Here is a 12,439-nt window from a genome sequence, read left to right as displayed (position 1 = left end):
TGTGTCGATTTATTAAAATATTAGGATAAGATACCTTATGGATATATATGCTATTAAAATAAAATTTTGAAATTTTATACATCTTAACATTTAAAAATAGATAACTATTAAACATTTCTAAAAAAATGGAAAGGAAATCAGTCAAATAATACTAATAAATAACAAAATTAATAATTAAATATGAATGTTTCAAATCATCATTTTGATTTTTCTTAATATTATAGACACGTACGCAATTTTAATTTAATGTTAATATATAGATATAGTCTCTCTCTCGACTGTAAAAATAGTTGAACTTATGTCACAAAAATATCTACAAATATATAATAGTGTCTTGCAAGTATGAGAAGTTTGAGTAAAGTATGAGAAGTATCTAATATGTCTCAAAAGTAATGAATTGACTATGTTTCAAGTCACATCATTTTGAATTATTTGTTGTTCCATTTTTAATTTTATGACTTTAATATATTAAAAAATTAAAATTAATAAAAACTCTAAAAGACATAGCAAAAACATTGTATACCTAGAAAAAAAACTATTTATTGCTACAATGAAATTATTTTTTTTACACCTTAAAAAAAAAGGATGCCTCCTTGTTAGAGATAATTCTATTTTTTTAATGATTTATTGGATAATAAAGAATTTTTTAAGGATATATACATTCTTTTTAAATTTTTAAAATAATAAAATTACTAAACTATTTTTAAAATAAAAAATATTAAATATTAAAGTTGATAACAGGGTGTTTATGTTTTTCTTTTTCTATTTGAAATACACTGAAAGCACATCTTTACCCTTTGAATCATGAAAAAATATTGAATCATAGTTTTCCTGATTAACTTGAATTTTTTTACTTATATTACTTAGATTATTTTACCCTTTGAATCATGAAAAAATATTGAGCCATGGGTTTTCTTTATTAACTTGAGTTTATTTATTTATATTACTTAAATTACATGTTTATTATGTTATTTTAAACCAATTATTTTTATTTAATTTTATACTTCCAAAGATTTTTTTACCATGTTATTGTAATTGTTTTTCTAAATTTTTTGTTCATTTAATATCATTATTTTTTTTATTATTTAAGTAAAATAAAATAATTTATTAAACTCTGTTGGGCGTATAAGCTAAGTCATTTTTTTGCAATGTGTCTGTGGCACCTCACTTATCTTTTCCTTTTTCTTATTTTTGTAGTCTTATTTTAGTTTTTATTTTAATTGATACCTTCTTTTAATGTCTTGTTTTAAATTATTTTTTAATTTATGTTTCAATCTTTATGATTTTTTATTTTGCTTATTTTACTTTTTTTGATAGAGGTTTTTTTAAATTATTTTATATGAATTTAGTTTTTGAAGATATTGTTTTGATTCATTTATGTTTTATATTAGTGAAACTTATTTTTAAAAATAAAAAATATTTATTTTTAGATAATATTTATAATATATACAAACTTGCATATTATTTGCTTTTTTATTTAATCAATTTCATATATGTATCTATTTTTTTTTTATCGTTTCATTCAATACAATATCATTTTTAATAAAGAAATTCAGTAAGCACAACGGGTAACTGTAAGATATTGTGAGATCAATATCTCGAAGGTCGAGTTCCATAAGCTTTAGGGTTATTAAAGGCTTATATGGTCATTAACTTTAGGACCTGTGAAATTAATCGAGATGTGCGCAAGATAACCTAGACACCATGTTAATTAAAAAAATATTATAAGATCAAATATCTTGATTTATTTATGTCTTTTAATTCTTTTAGTTTTATTTATAGTTATTGTTTATGACTTTTTATTAATTTATTTGTATAGATAACTCTCAATTTATTTAATATACTTACATATTTATTTAAATTATACTTAAAAATTTCTTATATAAAAAATAAGTAGAAAAAACCTGCAAATCTAATTTTACAAATAGATTATCATCCTATTCCTAAATGTTTTTAATTTTTTGTTCTCCTTATGATTCTGGTCATTGCACGCGTCAACATTCAAAGGTAGCCCGAACGCGGGATTATGTTTTTTTTTGGTAGAGAAACCTGTCCTTGTTAGGGGAGCTTCACGCTACCTTCCTCTTGGCCAGACAAAGACTTGCTGCTGTGGAAAATTTTCCACAATAAAGTTCGGTGCGAGGACAATTTGCTAAGACGTGCTTGTTGGGTTTTAGTTGATTAATGGTAATCCCTTGACTGGCTGGGGTTTTTTTTTGTTTACCTCTCGTATTTCTTAATATCTTCATAATAAATTTGATCCCAAAAATTAAAATATTTTCAAAACAATCCATTGTCATCCTGGACTTTGTATCTTAATATAGGTAATATAGGTATCAAAAGTAAAATCATATGTTTGTGTTTTTCTTAGATTTAGGTGATGGTGTATGTGATCACCCATATAAATGCGAAGAGGAAAAGAGAAAGAGGTGATCCATCTATTTTCCACTTTACTAGTAATGTCATGTGGGGTCATGTGCTGTAAAATTATCTGAGTATTGTTTTTAGAAACAAAAATTTAAAATACTATGTATATATACACCGTGGCATGCTTTAAGAAATATTTCATGGATTTTTTTAATAAATTTATTCTTTTGTAATATGCAAGTTTAGAAACTTATATGTAATATATATTTTTGATATTAAATAAAAAAATAGTTTGTTTTATTTTTATTTAATTATTATAATGATTAGATTTTTAACTTGATAGGATAATTTTTTTTTTTTACTTAGAAAGACTTTTATTTAATTTTAAATAAGCTATCAATTATAAAATATAATAATATTTTTAGTTTATATTAAATAAATAAATAATACATCTTATCTCAAATAAAATATATTAAAAGTGTCAATAAATTTTATTTATGCAATCAGTTTTTTTATCTGAACTATAAAACTAAAATTAATGATGGTTTTAATAATTAAATTATTAGGTAATGATTTCTATTTTTTTTAATTGATAAAAAATAAAATTTTCCTATTCTTTTCACTCGTCTCATTCATGACTATCTTGATTAAAGAGGATAATTTGTTACGAAGCCACACACGTACAATAAGATTGTTGAGACTTTCCTCGTGTATATAGAAAACTTTTTATCCAAATTCCTATGTACTCGATCATTGAAAAAAAAAAAAAAACAATAGAAGCCCTGTGGTGTTATCCTTTCTTTCCCTTAACAACGAGCTAACAGCCTTATCTCTAAACAAGTTATTACGGTTCAAGACGATATAAATATCCATGAGCCATTTGGTTAAGAGGTCTACCATGGAAGCTCATATTTTCTTTTCCAGCCCCTGATAAATCTCTTACAGCATCCTTGCAAATACAAAGAACATAGCCTCAAAGGCTTTCCTCCTATATTTGTGACAATTAACCATCTTATGCATCTTATGGTCCTTATGCCTAACAAAACTTATTTTAGAAAAAAGCCTAACAAGAAAGCTCTTTCACAAACCTTTAAAATATATTAATCTTTTCATGATCCTCGTCACTCACATGTCACTTGAAATCTAATCTAAAAACATTAGAGGCGTTAAAAAAAACCATTATATTTGTAATATTTATATTATCTTGTATTACAAATGATAATAGATTAAATTTTTTTAAAAATAGTATCAAGAGTTAGGTGATGTGTTGAGATTTTTAGAACCTGGTTATCTAGCCCAACTTGTATATCTTATATTTATTTTGTTTTTGTATTTGTTAGTTTGTAGATTGTACATTTAATTTTATTTTATTTAAAAACATTTCGGCTTCAAAGATCTTGTTAGTAGACTTTTAATTATATTTTTTAATGTAACAAATAAGAGCTTGTCTCTTTGCCAAAAAAGAAGAAGAAGAGATAATTAGAATTTAATAATATGCAAGATATGAAAATTAAATTTAATAAATATTGAAGGTGCCATTAATAAAACTCCAGTCCATGTTATAAATCTATCTGTAAATAGAATTCATAAAAATTAATAATATAAACTCATCCTCTGTATATCTACAAACTTTGTTTAACTTAGCCTGATATATCAATTGCTGGGATTAAAAATTATACTAATGACTTCGAAGTCTCGGAGTCGTCGGTGCTTGCTGTACAGCTGTCCATACAAAGACTTGCTGGCGTTTTCATCACTCACAAACTGTGCAGTAGGAATATTCACAATATTTAAATTTGCGCTACATATTCTCAGATTCCAAAGTTGCTTGACTCTTGAAATTGCATTGTTAGCTCATATCAACTTCTTTTTTTAAAACTCCCTCACAACGCAAACTAAAATCGCCTGAACAAGACTAAGGATGGATGGCGGGCAAATACTGCTTTCTTATATAAAAGTATGGGTGATCCTCCTTTTGCTTTCAGCTACGTTTCAGAACTCAAAACTTGCTGCCAAAAATACTGAGCAGGATAAAAAAAGAAAGCTTGCTGCAGAAAACCCAGGTACTTCTGCTAGCTTTAAGACTAGAATACTGGTTCATCAAATTGTTGTAATTTGATTTGTGCTAAGTATGTTTTTCGCTTAGTTTCTCCTAGCCAAATTACTCACACCCTGCATGGTAAAAAAAGAAAATGCTTAAGTTCTAAGTCTATACTAATTATTTGTATTATACTTGCAACGCGTATCCATGGTTGATTTTTTTTTTCTAATTACTTGAAACTTTGAATTTGAGTTGTAAATAAATCATGGATTTGAATTTCATTCAAAATTAAATTTATTAAGTTAAATTATCATATATCCTTTACCATCATCTTCCAAGTTTAAGTTGGCGAGATTATCTTCCGAGTGGCCTATTAGTTCATTTTTGAGAGAGTTGACTCTTGTCTCTATTACAAAATAATATAAATCATATCTTGAAACTTCACTTAAAAGTTTAAGTTTTTAGGTTGATTTGATTTTTTGACATAGTATTAGAACTTTGATGATTAAGCAGCCACAAGTTCCAATCTCATCATTTTCCATTTATTTGATAAAAATTAAGTACAAAATAAAGTGAGTCTATGCAAGTTTCAAGCTCAAAAAACTTTCACTTGAGAATGTATGCTAGAAAATGATATAAATCATATCTTGAAACCTCACATAACAACTTAAATTTTTAGGTTAAGATGATTCTTTGATGGTCTTTGAATTAATTGCTATTAAAGCAAGTTCGTTTTCTAAAAGTAGCTTGTGCATTAATGTATTAACTATTTATATGACCCATGATTCCTATGGGTTAGATTTTTTTTTTCATTATAAAAAAATAATATGGAAGCTTTCTCAACACATTTTTTAATATAAAAAATCCAAATAGTAAATTGAAAATCTTATGCATATATTTAATTAAATAAATTGAGAATCATATGTGTCAATAAATAAATAAATTAAATGGTTAACAATAACTAAAGATTAAATTTAAAAAATCAAGAGATAAATCTGCATCAAGACATTTGATGTTACAATATGACCGATGTACTGTTAAACAACTTTATTTATTAGAATAAATTTTTTATTTAATGAAAAAAATAGAAATAGTTAAGTATGAAAGTGATTAAATAAAATCAAAGAAAAAAATTAGATATTAGATTGTATATATTAGAAAAAAATCATTATCATTTTATGTGAAAACCAAGTAAGAGCCGAACGATATTTAATTAAAAATTAAATTGAGAAGTTAAGAAATAGAAGTTATAAACTCGGTTTCATTTTGTTATAAATACGTAAGTTATAGGGAAATTTGAATGCTGTAACAGCCAAGGATTTTTCACTTCATGCATTGAACATGTAAACGAGAGCAATCCAATGTTGTGTACAAAATAAGAGAGAGGGGAAGAGAGAGAATTTTTTTTACACTGATATTGGTTTTTCAAATTTAAATAGCTGAGTTTAAAAGTTCACCAATCATGTACATTGAAGAAGGTGTTTGTCTTTGTGATAGCTTTTTTTTTTTTTTTTCAAACTCCATAAGATAATGTTTAGTTATAATTAGTGGGAACCAGATTTGATCATGAGTTCTGCTGATTCAATTTTTTCTTGCTTCTCATGCTGCTGCATGTTTTTGTACAGTGGAGAGTGAAACTCTACTGTTTATATGAACAGTGGAGTCACTCTCTACTGTTCTGGCCAGTCCGGATTCAATCTAAAGTTAAATGCATTGAACTGAGTTTTATCTAGTTAAAAAAAATTTAATTTTTATTTTTTAATTGTATTTTATTCAAAAAATTAGAAAGAGATCGCTTGATGACTTAGTATTTGTAAAATTTGATCGCAATCCCAATTTTGTTCTTGCCAGGTTTAGCTCAGTTAAAAAAAATTAATTTTTTTTATATTTTTAATTGTGTTTTATTCAAAAAATTAGATGGACATCACTTGATGACGTAACATTTGTAGAATTTTATCGCAATCCCAATTTTGTTCTTGCTGAGTCCAACCCAGTTAAAAAAATAAATTTTTATTTTTATTTTTAATTGTGTTGTATTAAAAAAAATAGAAGGAGATCGCTTAATGACATAAAATTTGCAAAATTTGATCGCAATCTCAATTTTGTTCTTGCTGAGTCCAACCTAGTTAAAAAAAATTCAATTTTTATTTTTATTTTTAATTGTGTTTTATTCAAAAATTAGAAGGAGATCGTTTGATGACATAGCATTTGCAGAATTTAATCGCAACCTCAATTTTGTTTTTGATGATATTTTACCTGATGTTGTTGCGCGCTTAAGAAACCATGAAAAATATAGTCCTTGTTAGATATATTTCGTACGTTATGAAATTGCACATAGTTTAATGGAACAATACAAAATATTTGATATCAATATTATTTATTTTATGATGTAATAACAATAATTAAATTCACAATATTTAAATTAAAAACCATCAATATATATATATATATTAATTATTTTATAACCTCAATTAAAAAACATTCTTTTAACCAAATATATTAAACTATTTTTTGTTCAACCTCAATTTCAATCACAGTTTTAACTAAACATATATTTTTCTAAACCAACTTCAACTAAAAGTACTTTTTATAAAATAATATTTTTCAAACTACAACCACAACAGCTACTTCAATGCCAAACACACTCTGAAGAAATTAGAATTCATTAGTTAAAAGAAATTTAGTTTTATTTGTCATAGTTGCAATTACATTGAAAACAATTGACCACTCCAGTGACATTTTTTTTCTTGTGTATAAATATTTAATTGATTTGACATTATAATTTAGAGTTGTTAACTTGTAAAGTCAAAACTAATATAATTGTTTTCTTAAAAAAACATGAAAATTTAGAAAAATGATAAAGATCCTATAATTGTAACAAAGTGAATCTGACCTATAAGAGAGACACGTATTTAAGAGTAATAAAGATTTAATTAAATATATAAGAAATTCCTAATATATAAAATAAAAAATATTAATTAATAACTAGTAATAAATGAAAAAATATTTATTAATAGTTGTTGTATGCAACATCCTAACAAATTAAAAATGAATATAAAAATCTCAAATTAAAAAGTTTGTTTGAAATTAAAAAACACTTTCATGCTAAGGATTTTCCTTATAGCATCTAAGTATTTTGTTCCAAAGTTTAATAACAATTATTTTTTGAATATATATAATTTAAAAAACAATCAATTTTTTTTTAAAACATGGTTTTAAAACTGTTTCCAATCAGCCTCTGAATATAAGATTGATCCACTTTTGTCTCTTCTTAGGAGAGTTAGTTCTAAATGACACTTTAACGGAAATTAATTCTAAAGAGGAGTGGTTCCTTCCAACAGTAAAGGTTGCAATTGACGTTCTAAAAATACCTCTTTATATGACATAAAAAATATAATGTAATCATAAAGTACAGGAAAATGTATCTTATCTGTCTCCAACATTTTTTTTCCTGAAATAGTAATTAAATGCTGGTGATTGTTTAATGCCCTGGAAGTATCTTGCTTCCCCATGAATCATCCAAAAATAGAAAGAAATTTCTTATAATTAAACTCATGAACGTATGGATCGATTACTACTACATAAAATTTTTGTTTCAAGTTCTTGGTCTGCATTTTTCTATAATTCCTTGCTCTTATTTTCTTTCCTGATATTCAAGTTGGTGCTTTGGCTCTTCATGGTTAAATGAATATTTGGCTTATTAAGAAAAAAACTGGTAATTGATAACAATATGTTGGAGATAATCAGTCTAATCGTTTGGTTTTCTCTTCTAACCAAAATTCTGAAGGTTTCATCAGCATTGATTGTGGGGCGGAGGCTGATTATCTGGATGGCGATACTGGAATAACTTACAAAACCGACAAAGATTTCATTAGTACGGGCAAGAATAAAGTCGTAGCACCAGAGTATAACTTGACGACTCCTTACTATGGGAATATGGCGAATAGCTTGAGAACCTTTCCTGAAGGTAAAAGGAATTGTTATACATTGAAACCTAGACAGGGTAAGAACCGAAACTATTACGTCAGAGCTTTCTTCTACCATGGAAATTACGATTCTAAGAGTCAAACTCAAAAATTTGATCTTTACCTCGGGGTAAACTATTGGGCAACAGTACTGGCTGCCAAAGATAGGCCGTGGCAATATTACAATATTATTCATTATTCAGTAACTGATACCATTTATGTGTGTCTCGTAAATACGGGTTTCGGAGTTCCTTTCATCAATGGATTGGATTTACGGTTCATGAATGATTCCCCGTATAGAAGTATGAAGGGATCGTTGCGTCCTAGGGTGCAAGCTGACCTTGGCGGCCATCAAACCCAAAACTCCATCATCATCAGGTGAATTGTCCCTATTATCGTTTTTAAGTAAATCATGTGCAACATCATGCATCAGATATGATTAAAATTCTCGTCATAGGTACCGTTTAAAAAAGCTTGAGAATTTAGTGAGCGTTTTTACAGTAATTTTTTTTTAAATATAAGGAGGACGTTTATGTAAAAGATACAATCTTTTGGATAAATATCTGTAATTTCGCTATATACCTTAGGGTTATTGTAATTTGTTATGGTTTTTAGAATGATTATCATTTGTGGTCATTGACAGATGTTTTGTTTTTGTTTTTCTTGTTTCTCTTCCACTTCTAAACCATGATTTTTTGGAGTTAACTTTCTCAACCCTTATCCAGAATCTTCCCCCAAGTCAATAATTCTGAAAGTAAATTTAATACTTTTAGTTTTGGGCAGCAAGTTGGCCAGTTGTTGGCGAGGGATAGCTAGCAAATCTCTTTCATTTGTGCCAAATGATGTGTTTTATATTTTGTTTTTTCCCCGTAAGGATGCATAAAATATTTTTAAATTATATACTTTACGTTGATAGATTATTGATCATTAAATCTTTATTGGTTGTTTTTTCTTCTCGTATGTAAATAGCTTTTTAATAGTGCTTAGAATCAACAAGAAGGTCAAGTTAGGTTTTCTATTGATGCAACGTTGCGGTCTGACCTTCCACCTATCCTAAATGCCTTTGAGATCTTCGTACTATGGCCACTCCCTGATTCACCGACAAACCAAACAGACGGTATGTTTTCTATTTCAATTCTGTTGAATGCTATAATAATCGTCATTAATGAATTGCTAGACTACTGGATTGAAGGATTTTTACGTTTTGATCCCTCTGATCCCCCGAGCTAGGGCCTGATTAATGGCAAATTACTTGGTGATTGTCTTACTAGTACAACGAGGGTTGGCCTTGTCTTTTCCTTTCTTTGTTTTTTTTTTTTTAAAGAGGTTTCCTCCACTGTGATTTGGTGTCGTAGTTGTTTTAGAGATTATTGTCTGAAAAAGTAGGTTCAAGAAAAGTTATAATCTGTAGTTTTTTCTTGACTTAGTGATGCAGACGGAAATTAAAGAGAATAATTAAACAAAAAATACAAAATTAATTTATTTATGGGCGAAAGGGACTATCGACTACAAATATAAACCTCAAATTCACAAATTTATTGTCTGAAAATAATAATAATAATAATAATAATAATAATAAAGTTTGTCTTAGAAGTTTTACAAGTCTTAAATAGGTCAGAAATCTTAATCCTATCTAGGAAACAATTTTTCTTTTTTAAATTACAAAGAAAAGAAGCATCAAATTAAAAAAATAGCAAGAAATCCAAAATTAATAAGAAAAATTACAAAACTAGTAAAACCAGAGTCCGTATAGCAACACAGAGACAACTTCAAAAGAAAACAATCTTCGAAATCTCCTGTTAAAATTTGATTGCGATCTAATAATCAGATTAAAAGTATGGTTTCTTTAAACTGTTATTCTGGTTTGGTGCTACAATATTTTTTCTTGGACCTAACATATCAAAGTTCATATGATTTGATCTAAGTTCTTTTTGTATCCAAATGTTGTGGGATTTGATTCTTCAAAGATATCCAACCTAAATTCTTTATCTTCCAAAAAAAACAAATCTTGGACAATTTATGCTTATTCTTTATCAAGATTATATGGTGATTTATTGGATATCATCGAATAATTTAAATTTCTAAAGTGGTTTTTGATATGGTATGGAAGTTTCAATAATCAATGGTTGATTTTGAATATCATTATTTTGTTTCTTCTAATTAAATTAAAAATAAATTAGCATATAATAACTTTGCAAATTTTAAGAAAGACTTTCTATATTATAGAACATTTTTTTTTAATAATCAACAAATTTATTAAAACACATTCTAGCCATTTAGAGGATGGTTGTCATGAAAAGTTAAAGTTTTACATAAAGAGTACCTAAAAATAAAAGATTTAGGAATAAAATAATGTTTGACTACAAGGTACTGTCGCACATGTGCGGCATCATGGTTATTCTTCCACTCTGTTTGTTTTGGGTTGTTTGAGAAAATGTGGAAGACAAGAAATTCTTGTCTTTTATCCATGGAAAGCAGGAATGAGAGTCGCTATATAGTATTTTGGTCATTAGAAACTCTAATTAGTTTTAGAGATCGAGCACGAAGACTGGTTGTGTAAAGGGAAGATATTAGTACACCAAATATGCTCTATCTAAGGTAAGCAACAATGTTTAACTGTCTAATAAAAACTAAGATGTTGTTGGATTTTTTAATTGTTGGTTTATCTACGTTTCAAAAAAAGTACTCTTCAGTAAGGAGGTTCTTACTTTGTTGGATAAAAACTTAATTGTTCTAATGTCTATAAAAGAAAAACCTTTTTAATATCAGGAATACGTTTTATATATAAATTCATAATCCCATATATTAATAGAAAAAATATTTTTTTTTGAAAATTTTAAAATATTGGCATAGTTTTTGTGACTTTAATAAACTGGTTATTAAAGCCAAAAATACCAGTCAAAACATTTATTTGATTTTTTTTGTTTTATGAAAATATGATAAAAAAATTATAAGCTTCGAGAAATTTGGCTGTATGCATGAAAACTAGATTTTTTTTGTTTTATAATTTTTTTTTGCAATGTTTCAGAAAAAAAGATATTTTTTTAATACCGGATTTGTATCTTTACGTTATAAATATACGAACCAATATTAATAAAAAAAAGGCATAAACAAAATAAGCAAGAAAACCACTAATTTGGAGAAGATTTTTTTTTTGTAATTTTTTTTATTTTTTAAAATCATATTATATAATATAATAAAAAATAATTGGGTTTGGGTTGGCTCTATCTTGTTGGCCGAGCCCCCCTCTAATGGGCTCAAAGTTCGGCCTAAAGGAATCTAGGTTGAGACAAGCCCATAAAGGAGCTGGGCCGCGTCCTGACTCTTGAGAAAATGGGTCAAGACCAACCCCAACTAGAATCTTCGCTACGACCAAGCCCAAAAAAAATTTGGGTCAAGGCTAGCCTAAAAAGAAACTAAGTCGCGACCGAACCCAAGAGAAATTGGGTCTAAGATCGCCCTAAAACAAAAAGGTGCCTAGAAAAGGTTGGACCCATGACAAAATGGGTTCAGATCGCACTTATGACAAGTTGGGTCAAGACCAAACCTAGAACAAAGACTGGGTGGAGCCTAGACCCATCATATCTGGTTAAAGACAGGACCCAAAGGAAACCTGGCCAAAACCGGACCCATAGAGAAATGGGTCCAGACCGACCCTAAAAAAACTAGGTCGAGGACGGATCCAAAGAAATTGGGCCGCAACGTGGCCTGCAAACCAGACCGGCCCTGAAGGAAACTGGGCGAGGCCAAAACCATAGAAATTGGGTTGCAACTCGGCCCATAACAAAACATGGGTCAAGACTCAACCCATATGGATCTGGGTCAAGACTCGACCCAAAACAAGAACTGGGTCAAGACTCGACCCAAAAACAACTAGGCTGAGTTCGACCCTAATTATTGATGTTGCATGCAGAATGAATTATCGTTCTGCATGCAACAACCTTGCTGTAAGCGAGGAAAACAAAGAGTGGCGGGGAAGTGAAGGTTACCTGGTAAGGGGGTATGGCCGTGAAGAGGGAGTCCAGGAGATGGATCACAGGGCACCGCTGGAAAGGATGGCGACCGG

This window comes from Populus euphratica, unplaced genomic scaffold, assembly GCF_000495115.2.
Source record: "Populus euphratica unplaced genomic scaffold, PopEup_1.0 scaffold228.1, whole genome shotgun sequence".
NCBI lineage: Eukaryota > Viridiplantae > Streptophyta > Magnoliopsida > Malpighiales > Salicaceae > Populus > Populus euphratica.
The sequence above is the reverse complement of the archived record's forward strand: the minus strand, read 5'-3'. Positions refer to the sequence as shown.